The sequence below is a fragment of the Halichoeres trimaculatus genome, unplaced genomic scaffold (assembly GCF_033239565.1).
Source record: "Halichoeres trimaculatus isolate MK-OKI-2021-1 unplaced genomic scaffold, fHalTri1.1 fHalTri1_scaffold_21, whole genome shotgun sequence".
In the NCBI taxonomy this organism is placed as follows: Eukaryota; Metazoa; Chordata; class Actinopteri; order Labriformes; family Labridae; genus Halichoeres; species Halichoeres trimaculatus.
The window spans coordinates 9,922,981-9,935,394 of NW_027437199.1; the positions used below are offsets into that span (position 1 = coordinate 9,922,981).

At 40.8% G+C, this 12,414-nt stretch overlaps 1 protein-coding gene across 4 annotated transcripts in view; it reads left to right on the top strand.

Moving 5' to 3' along the window:
- Positions 1 to 12,414, top strand: part of anks1b (ankyrin repeat and sterile alpha motif domain containing 1B) — a 276,356-nt gene that overhangs the window by 237,795 nt on the left and 26,147 nt on the right. The window lies entirely within an intron of this gene.

Consider the following 12,414-nt stretch of genomic DNA (forward strand, 5'->3'; position numbering starts at 1 on the left):
CATCCAACTGCTGCTCCAATTTGTGCCCCACTCTCATTTGCATGCGCAAACTTACTCTTAGAAGATGGAGAGGGAAGCGAAAACTGGGACGAGACGGGGGAGGAATGTATTGGTTGGAGAGAAGTGTGCTGTGACTTCAAGTTAGTTTGTAAGAGTGTGTACACGCTTACATGATAATTATTATTTATGAGGAAGCTGGACACGTTTATTAAAAGGCTTTGCAGGTTTGTGTGGAGATGCTTGCAACAAAAAGCCAACATGAGATAAAAATGTATCTCCTGTAAAGACTTGTTGTCTAACAGGGCGAAATGAGAGGGCAAGGGGAAAAGAAAAACGTCAATGAGGACTTTGTAGGAAGTCAAAAGAAGTCAGGAATGAGACAGGTCCCAGCAGGACCAAAGCCAAAACGTGCTTTTCTTCTCCCAGCTGTGAGAGCGCAGCCAGGACAGACACAGATTGAGCTTCCATATGCCTTCACCTTAGACGAACAGCCATCCATCATAATCCTGCCCCCACCTCGCTCATCAAACCGTCACCGCAGCGATAGATTCCCCCGTCAGTGATGGGCATTAGTCAGGACACAACCCGGAGAAACCACAGCATGATGGATGGTGCTGGGGGACAGTTCTTAGACAAAGGCGCTTGACACACTTACTGGAGCATCGACGGAGGGTTCAGATTTCCAATATCACTTAGAATTGGAATTAGTATAATTCCATTTTGTGAGTTTATTCAGCCAGCCTTAAATGATTTATAGCTTTAGCCTTTCAATTTCACACCCTTCAGTCATATTTATGAGAGGGGAGAGTCTTATTTTAGTGGTGAGGTCTTATTTTGGGGCTGAAGTGGGTCACAAAACAAATGATTGTAAATCAGTTGAGCACTTTTTATCCTCATGGGGAGGTTACATTGGGCGGCTGCTAGCAGCTTGTAAGTTTTGTTGTTTCTGTGACAGCTGCTTTTGATGTGAGTGAGGTTTTTAAATTTAAATATCAGGTAGAATTCCTGCCTAAAACTACCTTTGGAACAATGTAAACACTGAATTTAACTCAGATGTAGACTGTTCCCTAATATCAAGAAGTATAGTATAGGCCATGTCCACATGTAGCTGGGTATTTTCAAAAACAAGTATCCATCCCTCTTTGGCTTTAAAAAATACTTTCGTCCACACACAGCGGGTAAATCCAGTCAGTGAGTGCGGCTCCAAGCACGTCAAACCCGTAATGGGCAGTGTTTTCCTGACGTAAAACACATGCCAGCCAATCAGAATGAGCCCCTGTCATTTAGCTGTGACGTTTGAGAACTGAAAACTTTACCGGCGTCCACACGAAACCATGAAACTGCAGTTTTCCAAAATCGTCACTTTGGCCAAAGTTTTCAGAAAACATTGTTTTTAGTGACGTGAAGCTGCAGTTTTGTGTGGATATGGCCTTAATCAGATGCTGTAAGCTAACCAAAAAGTGACTTGTTTTTACTGTAGCAAAAGAAAGAGACTAACATAGCAAAACTGAAACTAGATCAGAATTAACAAAGTTGCGCTAATGGTTAGCATAAACAGCGACCTGCCTACTTTGCTTTACAAACCTTATAGATTTTACTTACTTTGGAAAAACAGTGTCTTCAAGCATGTGCCACGTTGTTTTGGAAGCCACAACACCACTGTTTGTTCAGTTTGTCACAGTTGCCTGTTGACACTGTGGCAAAAATTGTTTTTGTAAAAGTTTCAAATTTATAGGCTAAACAATATAGCACACATTTTTACAATTGTTCCTTCTGTTCCTCAATCCAGGCAACCACAGCAGAGCTGGTGATTGCATCTTTCAGTTCCCAGGATCTACTAACTAACTTGAACCACTAGTTGTTGTGATAAAGACATTCACGTCATTTATGTATGTATGTATATATATGCATTCCTTCTTACGTATTATAGGAGTTGGCCTCTTGAACTCCTCCCCGTCACTAAATGAATCCCACCGCTCACTGAGCACCATGACAGCAGACACAGCATGTTCCACTCTAAAGCTATCCCTCACAGATGCCCATACGGCTGCTACAAGCATCCCATTGGCCTGACCTTGTATTTCTAGCATGTTCTTCCTGAAATATACCATTCTACTGTACTGTATGTTCCACACTTCACTGGCTTGATCCGTGAGCAGCTGTTGTATGTGAAGCTTGCTCTGACTCAAACATGCAAGATACCGACAACAACAGCGTACACATCACTGCTCTAGGCTTTGCTGTATCTGTTTCTGTGGCAACCTTTGTTATGTTACTCAGACATCAACATTGTATAAAAAGAACAGGTCACACACAGGTTTACACACACAAATGATTAGATGAAGTAAAGAGCTTTAGTGCGGTCTGACATTTTTGACTTCATATTTTCTTAGTAGTATTTCTGTATGAGCTGGTTATTTAAAATTATAAACATAAATGTGCTGGCAGGCTTTAAATTGAGCGTAGGTTTTAGTTCAAGAAGGCCAGAGGCTGACAGAACATCAGCTGCTGCTAACAAAACAGGTGTTGTCTTTAATCGCTTCGACCTGCCTATTTTTGCTGCTCACCCTCCAAACAAATTTGCAAACCACCTCCACTTCAGCTCCTCCTTTGCTGCTGCTCCTTATTCTGTCATATGAACTGTACTGGTGCTCACTCTGATCTGTACCCAGGTGTATGTTTGCTGATGTTCTGCCTGCTTTGTCTTTTCATGTGTGCAGTTAAAAGAGATTGGAGGGTGTGCTCTCCCTGCCTTTGGTTTCTTATGTATGCACATGAACGACAGAAGCGGTGTGCTCTCCCCGCCTTAGTTTAGGCATTCCATATAGTCACATAAATAGTCCTAACTGAATGGGTTTTTTTTTTCATCCAAATGTCTTTTCACATTTTGTAGCACAGTAAAAGTCGTGCTTTTATGGTTAAAAACACCAGAGGAGGAGAAACTCTTTGAGGAGCCAACTCCCTGATAGTACACAAACACACACTCATTCACACACAGACTGGTGCCTTAGGATAGCTTGCGTTCCCCTGCCGTGTGAAATTTGGTTCCAGCTTGAGGATTTAAAAAATGTATAATCCCATAAAAATATCAAACATCGTTTCATATCTGGAGTTCAATTCATGAGTTCTGTGTGTGTGTGAGAGGGGCTTTGAGAGATGTTGTTTCAACCTTGATCCCGCTGCATTAGGCAATGTTTGCACATACACACTTTCACACACACGCACACACACCCAGTCGGTGCCTCCAGTGATAGTTACACTTCTTCTGCTATTAATGGAGACGTATCTGTCTCCAAGAAGGCGGTCTTGTTATCAGGGGGCTTTCATTGGCTACCTGTTTTCTCATAGCTAAATTAAGCCTTCCTATTGGTCCCTGTCGGAGATCTTTTCTTCAACATATCAACCAGCACTGAAACCCCCCTTCTGTGGTTGCTTGGTAACCAGTGGTCCCTGGTTTCATTCCAGTGCTCCCCCTTACACCATGGTATGTGTTTGTCTGTAAATCTTTAAATAACAGCTGATGTATGTATTTACAGAGATGTGCAGTGATGAACCCAGCAGAGCGCAGTTTGCTTGCTTTTTGAGCATTATGTGTTTAGTGTGTGGACATGTGTGCATGTGTGAGAGTGTGTGTGTGTGTGTGTGTTTGTGTAATCTATCAAGGCTCCAGGCAAAATCGATACTCATCATTCCAGCCGAAAAGCCTCCAACAACACACACATTAAGTGAGGTGTGGAGTGAGAGGAAGGTGGCCGGCTGTGATGAAGGATTCAGAAGCAGAAAAACGTCAATAATCAGACTGAGGAACGAGTTGAAGATGAGCTGAAATGCTGTGTTCTCTCTTTCACTGAGCGCTCTACATATTGTCCACTTCCCATCAATGCTTCTCTTCTTTTATTCAGTCTTCATGCTGACAGACTCAGATCACAGCTACAGGCATCAATATTAGCTGTTATCTTTCATATTCATATTTCATGCACAGATCTATTCAAAGAAACCGTGGTCATAATTCTATTAGACTCTGGCGCTAGAAGTACCTACAACAGCCCAAATCATTATGTAACATTTAAAGCAAGATTTCTTTTGTAGTACTCACTGGTTGCCTGGCAACTGCTCCTACTTTAGAGGAAATATTCAAGCTCATAACCCACATTAAATGGTCTTTTTTTTTTCTTTCTTTCTCTAAAATCTATTGTAGGAGTTGAGATGGAAAATTCTCTGTTGTCAGTTTTAATAGGTACATCCATCAAAGAAGGTTATCAAATGTTCACGAGTTCATGTTTCTGTTGTTTGCTTTGAATAGCTGCAGTGATGTGAGAACAGATACAATACAAAAAGGTGCGACATATTTCAAAAGATGTGAATCAGGACTCGATACAATACCGAATCAATGAGGCAAAACAAAAACAAAAGATTTGACGATATAACACGAAATGATACTGTCAGTAAGTTGTGATACAATGCAACGTAGCAGGATACAAAATATATGTTACGTTACTACCCCTACCATCCATTACAATACCATACTTTTGGACCATAGTATGTAAAAAAAATGGACGTCGACTTGCTCGGCTCCAACTGAGGTTGCCACAAAAAAAAATGCTCCCCCTGGTGGCTGGCTGCAGTATAGGTTAAAAAATCGGGCTCCTCTTTTTTCTGAAAAGTTCCCTTTTCATTAGTTATGTGTATTTTTTTCGGGGATTGTAAAATATTTTGGGAGGTAGAGTCAAGAAGTGATAAGACTCTCGAAAGAAAAAAGATAATTCTTGTTTTTGGCTCCACTCAGATTCTCCCAGAATCCCTCATCGTCTCTACTGCGCAGACGCTGCAATTGCTGCCAATGGCTGCGCCTGTGACCGGGGTATTTTGGCTTCAAAACCGTACAATGATAAATGGCGGCGCCACGCTTTCCACTCTATATACAGTCTATGGTTTGGACAAGGCAATACAGTACCATATGAGAAAGAATATGATGGAAATAATGATTCAACACTATACACTACAGTTGGATCTGAGATAATTACACAATACAACACTGATTAGAAATGTAGTGTTATTGTATTGTATGATACAATGCGAAACACAATATGACACAATATGATATGTTTCTTTTTTCTGGAGATAGTGATGATGAATAGTTTTGTTTAAAGTTTTAATACACTGCAACACTGTACGACTTCTTCAATACAACAGGATAGTTTCAGTAGGTTACAAAATGAAAAAATATGATATACCAGGATATGAAAAACTGGCATGCTTCAAATTTAGAAACACTCTCAACAACTGCAACTTTCTAAGTTTTCATTCTTTTTAAAGAGCAATGGATTGGTGTGGCATGCTTAAAACATTTCAAAGGATTTAACCTTGATGTCCTTAATAACGGCCAGATCCATGTCTTCAGCTTCTCAGCTGAGACAGACTTTGTGCTGTTTCCAGATCAATACTACCATTGAATCTGCCTGTAATGCATTTTGACCTGGGCAAATCAGGCAACCCTACTCCAGTGATTCTTGGATCTGGAAAAATCGATCTAGTATTCTTCAAAGATCTGAGCCCCAGCCGAAGCATTAGCAGACGGCCCCTATGGGGCTTCAGGGATCTGTTGATACCAAAGAGGTCACAACCTTATAGTCTACGGGGGAGAGGTGATCAGTCATATTGACTCCAGACTAGAGAAAGTAGATATAAACTATTCTGGTCAACAAAGCTGGACCAATCAAACGCAGTTACTAAGGCTGAGGAGAAGAAGAAAGGGAAGAAGAGATCTTACACACAACTGCAGAGTCTCTGCTATTATTAGTCTGATTTCAAACACTCACTGTATTTATTCTCCCTTAATGGTGTTTCTCTTTCACCGTCTCCTTCTGTAGCCTGAAAGTGGGGTAGGAAATGAGAGGACAGAGGATGAGGGGTAATTTGAGGTCAAGAAAGTAAGAATATGGACAGAGAAAGAAAGGCAATAAAAGGAGAAAGAGGGATATTTAGGCCAGTCGATGCAGATTAAACAGGAGCAAAGTGCCCCCCCTTCTCTCCATCATTAAAACTATGTGCTAGCTTGAGCACAGACAGTGACTGGACTGTCGGGTCCCTCGCTGGGTTTTTCTGCTCCAGTGAGCCGACCAGCTTCCAGCCTCCCCTCCAGTAGGAATCACAGAAAAGGCTTTTTGTCTCCAGCGTCCTCAATGAGAGAGGTTGTTGTTAATGTCCCCAATCACTGACACTGTCCACTTACCCCTCATTGTTGCACACGGTGCTTTGCTAGAATATGTCATTTTGTCACAGCTGCAGTCCATTATTCTGTGTTGGCTCTTGTGTTTAAGGAGGTCAGTTAGCTCTTGTGTTTTACTTAAAAGTTCTAGTTTGACAATGTTTCATACACTTTCATACAGGGCAGCAACTTTATCTGTCAGTGTTTTTACTTTAGGCTTCTGGGTTTGACAGGCCATTTGTGCAAACAAATACATTAGAAATGTACCTAAAGCTTTTATTTCAACTGTTGTCTTCAGTGCGTTGTATTTTTTGTTTTTATCATAAAGCCTAGTTACAGTCAGTCCTGCTATTTCTGAGTTGAGAAGAGACCCAGGAACATGTATGTAGTCTCAGTGATGTCACCCACTTTTTTCAACACTAAGTCTTATTACATTGGCTTAACTCATTTAGACCGGATGCAACATTCATGCATTTTTATCTTTAAGGCCAGATGTGACACGTAGGATATTTCATTTTCAAGACACATCACTCATAAAATGCACTGTGATTCACTGAGATACACAAATAGAGAGTGGAAAGTTTGTGTTAATTTTTGTATCTATTTATGACTGGCTTTTTGACAGCTTAGGTATGTGGCATTTGTGGCACCTTGAAGGTATGTATGTGTAAATGTTGCATCTGGCCTAAATGGTCTCATTGATGAGAAAAAATCACCAAAATTCAAGTCTTTGCTGATTATAAAAATTATCTGTAGAGACTTTTCAAACAAATTTTGGGACTAGACTGTATAAATCTTGAACTCTTCTGTTATTTTGATGACAGTTTTTTAAAAATATTTTCAGCTTTTTGAAGTGTGCCTCTAGTGGACACTCATCAAACTGCATTTTTTTATTCACTTCTGAATTAGCATTATTTCCCACGCTTGAGGATGCCACTTGAATATAAGATTTTAGCCACTGGAAGAGTAACTAAAAAAAGAATGGCCCTCCTGGAGTCATGTTTAAGCTTATAAACTCGAGCAGGTTGTTACATGTAACAAGTTTTTTACTGATGCCAAAGCATCAATCAGGCAGGGTTTTTTCCTCATCTCTTTCCTCCATTAAGAGGTTGTGGTATTTCTTCGAAGTTTAATGGAAAAAAAGATTCTCCATTTTCCTCCAATTTCCATACCTTTCAGACTATGTATGCTACAGTGGGACCTTATACAGTATATGTGTGTGAATACCAAGTTGTTCAAGTGTGTGGATGTTGGAACTTTGTAAACATGCTTTTTTCAGACCATGTAACCAAACATCTGTTGGAAGCTCTTGTTCAAATTCTGTGATTGCTTGAGGTAAAGGCTGTGACTTTGTACATTGTATGTATGGCATGATGTTTCATCAAAAAGATTTAAGTTGGGAAAAGTTTTACTTAAACAGAGGCTGTTATAATTTGTTTAATTCTTGTTATAGCGACAGATGGATGGTGAAAGCAGTGCTCTGTTACCATTTGTCTGACGGCTAATCCATTAATGAAGGCTTTGCTAAATCTGGGCTAACAGGATTTTTAACAGGATTAGAGCATTGATCGACACTCTAAAGACACAAACACAGCATCCCAGCTGGACTCTTGAGGCGAACAATCACCTGACAATAAAATCATGACCAGAGGTGGAGGAATCCTCATTAGACGCTCGAGCCATCGCCGTGACATCACAGTGACACAGCAAAGAGCGAACAGAGACATGAGGAGCAGCAGGATGAGATCATGAGAGTGCTGTTAGTGGATGTGATCACAGCTGAACTTAAATGAATGTGTTGTTAGTGTGATAGAAGAGATGGAGGGCTGAGTGTCAGAGGAGTGTAGCTCCACACTCTCTCTGTCAGTACATACAGCAGCAAGGGAGATCATTTAAATGCAAATGGGGCGACACTGCAGTCAAGCTTCACACACACACACACAGAATTGGTGTATGTGTGTTTCAACAATAATAATCGGGTTGCATTCAAACTCTCATCCATTCAGGGATAACAATATAATCTTTCTCCCAGCCTCCCAAACAGCTTCTTGTGTGTGCGGTGTGTGTAATACACATCCACGTGCATGTGCATCTTGTTTCATTATTTCTTTCCAATGAGAGCGTGTGTGGGTGACTGCCGCTGCGGCTCTGTGTTGCCATGGTGACAGCTGAACTTGGAGCTGAGGTTGAGGTTTTGTACTGTATTTGAAGTGGATGCTGTTGCATAAGGCGTGGAGTAACACACAGATACACACTCTTTCTGTAGTGTGTGTGTTTGTGTGTGTGTTTGTATGTGATGAAACAGCAGTGTGAGGGCTGCCGGTGTCACGCCATCACCCCTCAGGAGGCAGACTGAGAAATGCACAGTGGCATGACGATGAATATTTCATGAGTTCTACTACATAAACAAAAAATGAGTATTCAGGTCGTTTTGAGCACTTTGTAGTTTTTTGGATTGCCTCAGGGGTCAAAAACTTATCACAAGTAGGGTGAAAACTTCAGAAATGACTCAGGGTGGGAGTGGATCTTCCCCTCAGTTTTGAAGGTTCTTGGTCTGACTCCCAAGTCCCAAAACATGGTGAGCCTAAAGTTTACCCTGCATTTTAACTTTGTGAGTGGATCAGTAAGGATAGACAGACCAGGATAAATCTGCTTGTTTCTGATACAGAGTTTTAAACATACATACAGAGTTTTAGCCTTCTTGCAGACAGCTACAGGATGCCCCTTTGTCAGTCAAGTCCACTATGACCTTTGGGCAAAATTTGTAAGTTTGGTAGAATAAAAAATACTTTTTTTTATACCCAAGGGGAAATTCAGGAGTCACAGCAGCAATCAAGAAAACAAAATAAAGAAAGTGCAAAAAGGTCCATAAAAAAATAGATGATGACAGCTTGTCCATCATTCTCCAGTCAGCCAGCCTCCACCTCCACAGGGTCCAGGACTGAGCTTCTTCAGCAGTCTGTTCAGCCTCTGTCTCCTGTATCCTGTCTGCTCACAGCAGGTGAAGCTCTTCCAGTGTGGTGTTGATGTCTGATGTTAGCTCCATTAGCCATGTTTGTCCATGTTTGTCCATCTTATTGGAGATAGATCTTACCTTCCACAATAACATGGATGGAAGGACAGGTCAATGTCGTCACTTCTTGGCTCACACCTAAGTACCAGCACATCGTCCTCACCTTGTGGGAAATCATCAGGCCTTGCACCAGTTAGCATTGACATGCTACAGGCTGCTAACAGCTGATTTCACATGTGAACAATGCAGCCATTGTTACATGTAGGATCTCCAGACAAACACAGGAGAAAAAATAGTATAAATACTGATACAGGTCATGAAAAATTTAGCCCCAGTTCAAATACAAGAAAGTTATAACAAGACTTTTTGAATCAAGCTGTAAACATGTTAATTTTTGCTATCAAAATCAGCTTTTTTTGCTTGGTGTGTATGTGGATTCGGGTACTCCCAGGCCCAGCCTCAAGTGGACACTCTAGGAACTGCAGTTGTTATCACTTCTGCGTGGGGTGGGTTTCATATCTTTAGACTGGAGTGTGCTAGTAGGCTACAATACAATTTGCTTTCTGTATGATTCGTTTCATATATTTCTTTTAAATTTTCTAAGGGTTAAAGTTTAGCAACTTTGTTCATGATCAAGCTTTAAAGGAAAGGCTCCTATTTTTTTGTTTTTGCTATTTTAGCTGACTTACTCACTTACTTTAAAAAGGACACAAAAGGTTTTTCCATTGGATCCAGGATAGTTGAATCAACAACATATTTAGCTCATTTTTAGCAATGATTCATCTGCTCACTGTTTTCTTGTCCCAGTCATCATTGATTTGTGTCATAAATAGTTGTAACTTCTAATCACAACTTCCATTAGAGGAAAGCTGATTCAATTAAGTCATTTGTTTTGTCGGACTCGACACAATCTGCTGTGTAGTCATCATTTTCAAGAATATCCTTACATAATTTCCTCATTGATGTTTTGTCACTCCACAGTAGTCACTTGTTTCTAATCACATGATCTTAATGCACCAAATTCAGCTCGCCAATGTCATCTCCGACACAAAGAGGCAGACTGAGATAGTGTGCGGCAGAGATGGTGTAGTATCATCGCTGACATTGTACAAGGAAAAAAAGATAGTGAGCTGTGAAGCCAGAGAGGAGAGACAGAGAGAGCTGCTCTGTTTTAATTTAACAAGTAAAATAGATTGTTTTCAGGCAGAGGAAGTGTGTTGGGTTTCATACCAATAAAGCTAAGATCATGTCTTTTTTTTTTTGTTTGCTCTTGGTTTATGAAATACACTGATCAAAGACAACAAGAGGAGTAGTTATCAGCTGTTTATAAGCAATTTGCATATGTAAACTATTCATAATAGACAGAGATGATTTATTTATATTCTGCTTGTGTGTTTAGGGTCTATGCACATGTGCAGGACTGCATTGTGCATCCCACACCGCTGTTGTTTGTCTCTATTTTTGTTTCTTGAGCAGATGTGGGGCAGTGATTGGTGCAAGGGATGAAGAAGTGTGAATGTGTGTGTGTGCTGGTAGCGCTGACTCAAAGCAAGACTGTCAAGAGAATCATTATACTCGCAGCACGGCCCCGCATTGAGGCTAATTACCACCTTTTGCCCCGAGGACACACACAAACGCGCAGATTCTCTCTCACTCGCTCGTACCTTTATATCAGAAACCCAGCAGAGGCAGATGCATAAAAGCAGGCAGCAGTTTGTTGCGTGCTGAAGTATGGGTGCCAGAAGGTGATAAATGAAGCAAACGTCTGTGCAGAAGGCTGCCATGTTCCAGCTCGTCTCTTTAGAAAACACAGTAACTGGCACGGTCAGAGGACGCCTGGTGACCGGAGACAGAGTGAACACTCATAAGAGCCCCTGTGTGTTTGTGAGTGTGTGTGTGTGCGCTTCAGTCTCTGCATAAGCCTGTGTAATTAGTGCCTGGGGGATATCAATACACTGTTATAAATGTGACACAATCTGAAATTGTTGAATTTGCATTTCATGCCTGTCAGTGCATAAACTCTGAGCTCTCACTTATCAATGACGTCCTTACCAAAGCAGCTGAAACACACAATATCAGTAGTTTGGAGGTCTTTCATCTCTGGTAAATTAATCCCAGAGCTGGCCGAGAATAAAGGTTTCATAGTTTGAGAAATAGGCTTATTAGCTTTCTTGCTGAGAGTGGCTAAGTTTGTGGCTAGGGTTCATATATGATTAGCTTTGTAAGCATAGACTGGTGATGGCTTGACTAACTTTCACCAAAGTTTGACTTGAACTTTGCACTGTGGCAAGTACGTAAAAATATGAAACTATTTCTTTAAAGTGGGGGTATTCTGCTTCCCTGTTTTCAAATATGGATATAAAGTAATAATGCTGGATGTTCGAACTAAACTTCTGCAGTTTTTTAAACTGAACGGAGAGGTCATTTCATAAAAACTCCTTACTCGTTTATGACACGTGAGGGCTTCAAACACCAAGGTCTGCACAAGGCTCCGCCCCAGTCAGGCTTACAGAGCTGACCAATCAGGGAGAAGGGGGGTTGTAGAGCAGGGAGCCTTAAAGAGACGGTAGCCAAAACAAAGTGGGAGAAAAAAAAGGAACATTTCGGAGAAGTGAATTGTGTAAAGCTGCTACAGGGGGAACAAGGGCGACAGTCAGTATGAAGCACAAAACAGCAAAAAGCACAACATATGTAGCGTAACTCAAGTATGTTGGGTTCTTAGACAATTAAAAAAACATTAGTTGAGTATTTTTGGACACATACTATGACCAAATAAACCATAAATATTAACAAAATTATTGTACCATTGTCAGAGTCTAGCTAGCAACTGGTGCCACCATGGCTCCATTTTTAACACCAGTGGTTCCTGCTTTGGTTTCCATTCAACTAATGGTAAACAACCCATATTCACCTGCAGAACCAAATGCATCCATAATGTGATAATAAGAATATGACGATGCATGCATGAGTTAAGTGACCTCTTATATCATTATGCACTCACTGGATTTTCCCTGAAAGCTTTGCACTTTGTTCCTTTTTCCTGAATAGATACATTATCTTCCATTTGAGGATAATGGACTAATGATCAGGACCACTATTTTCCCTTATCTTCATGTAAAATATATTTGTTGTGTATGATGATGTAATCTTGTCATTATGCAGTCTGAAAGCCTTTGAACTCTTGGACTCTGTA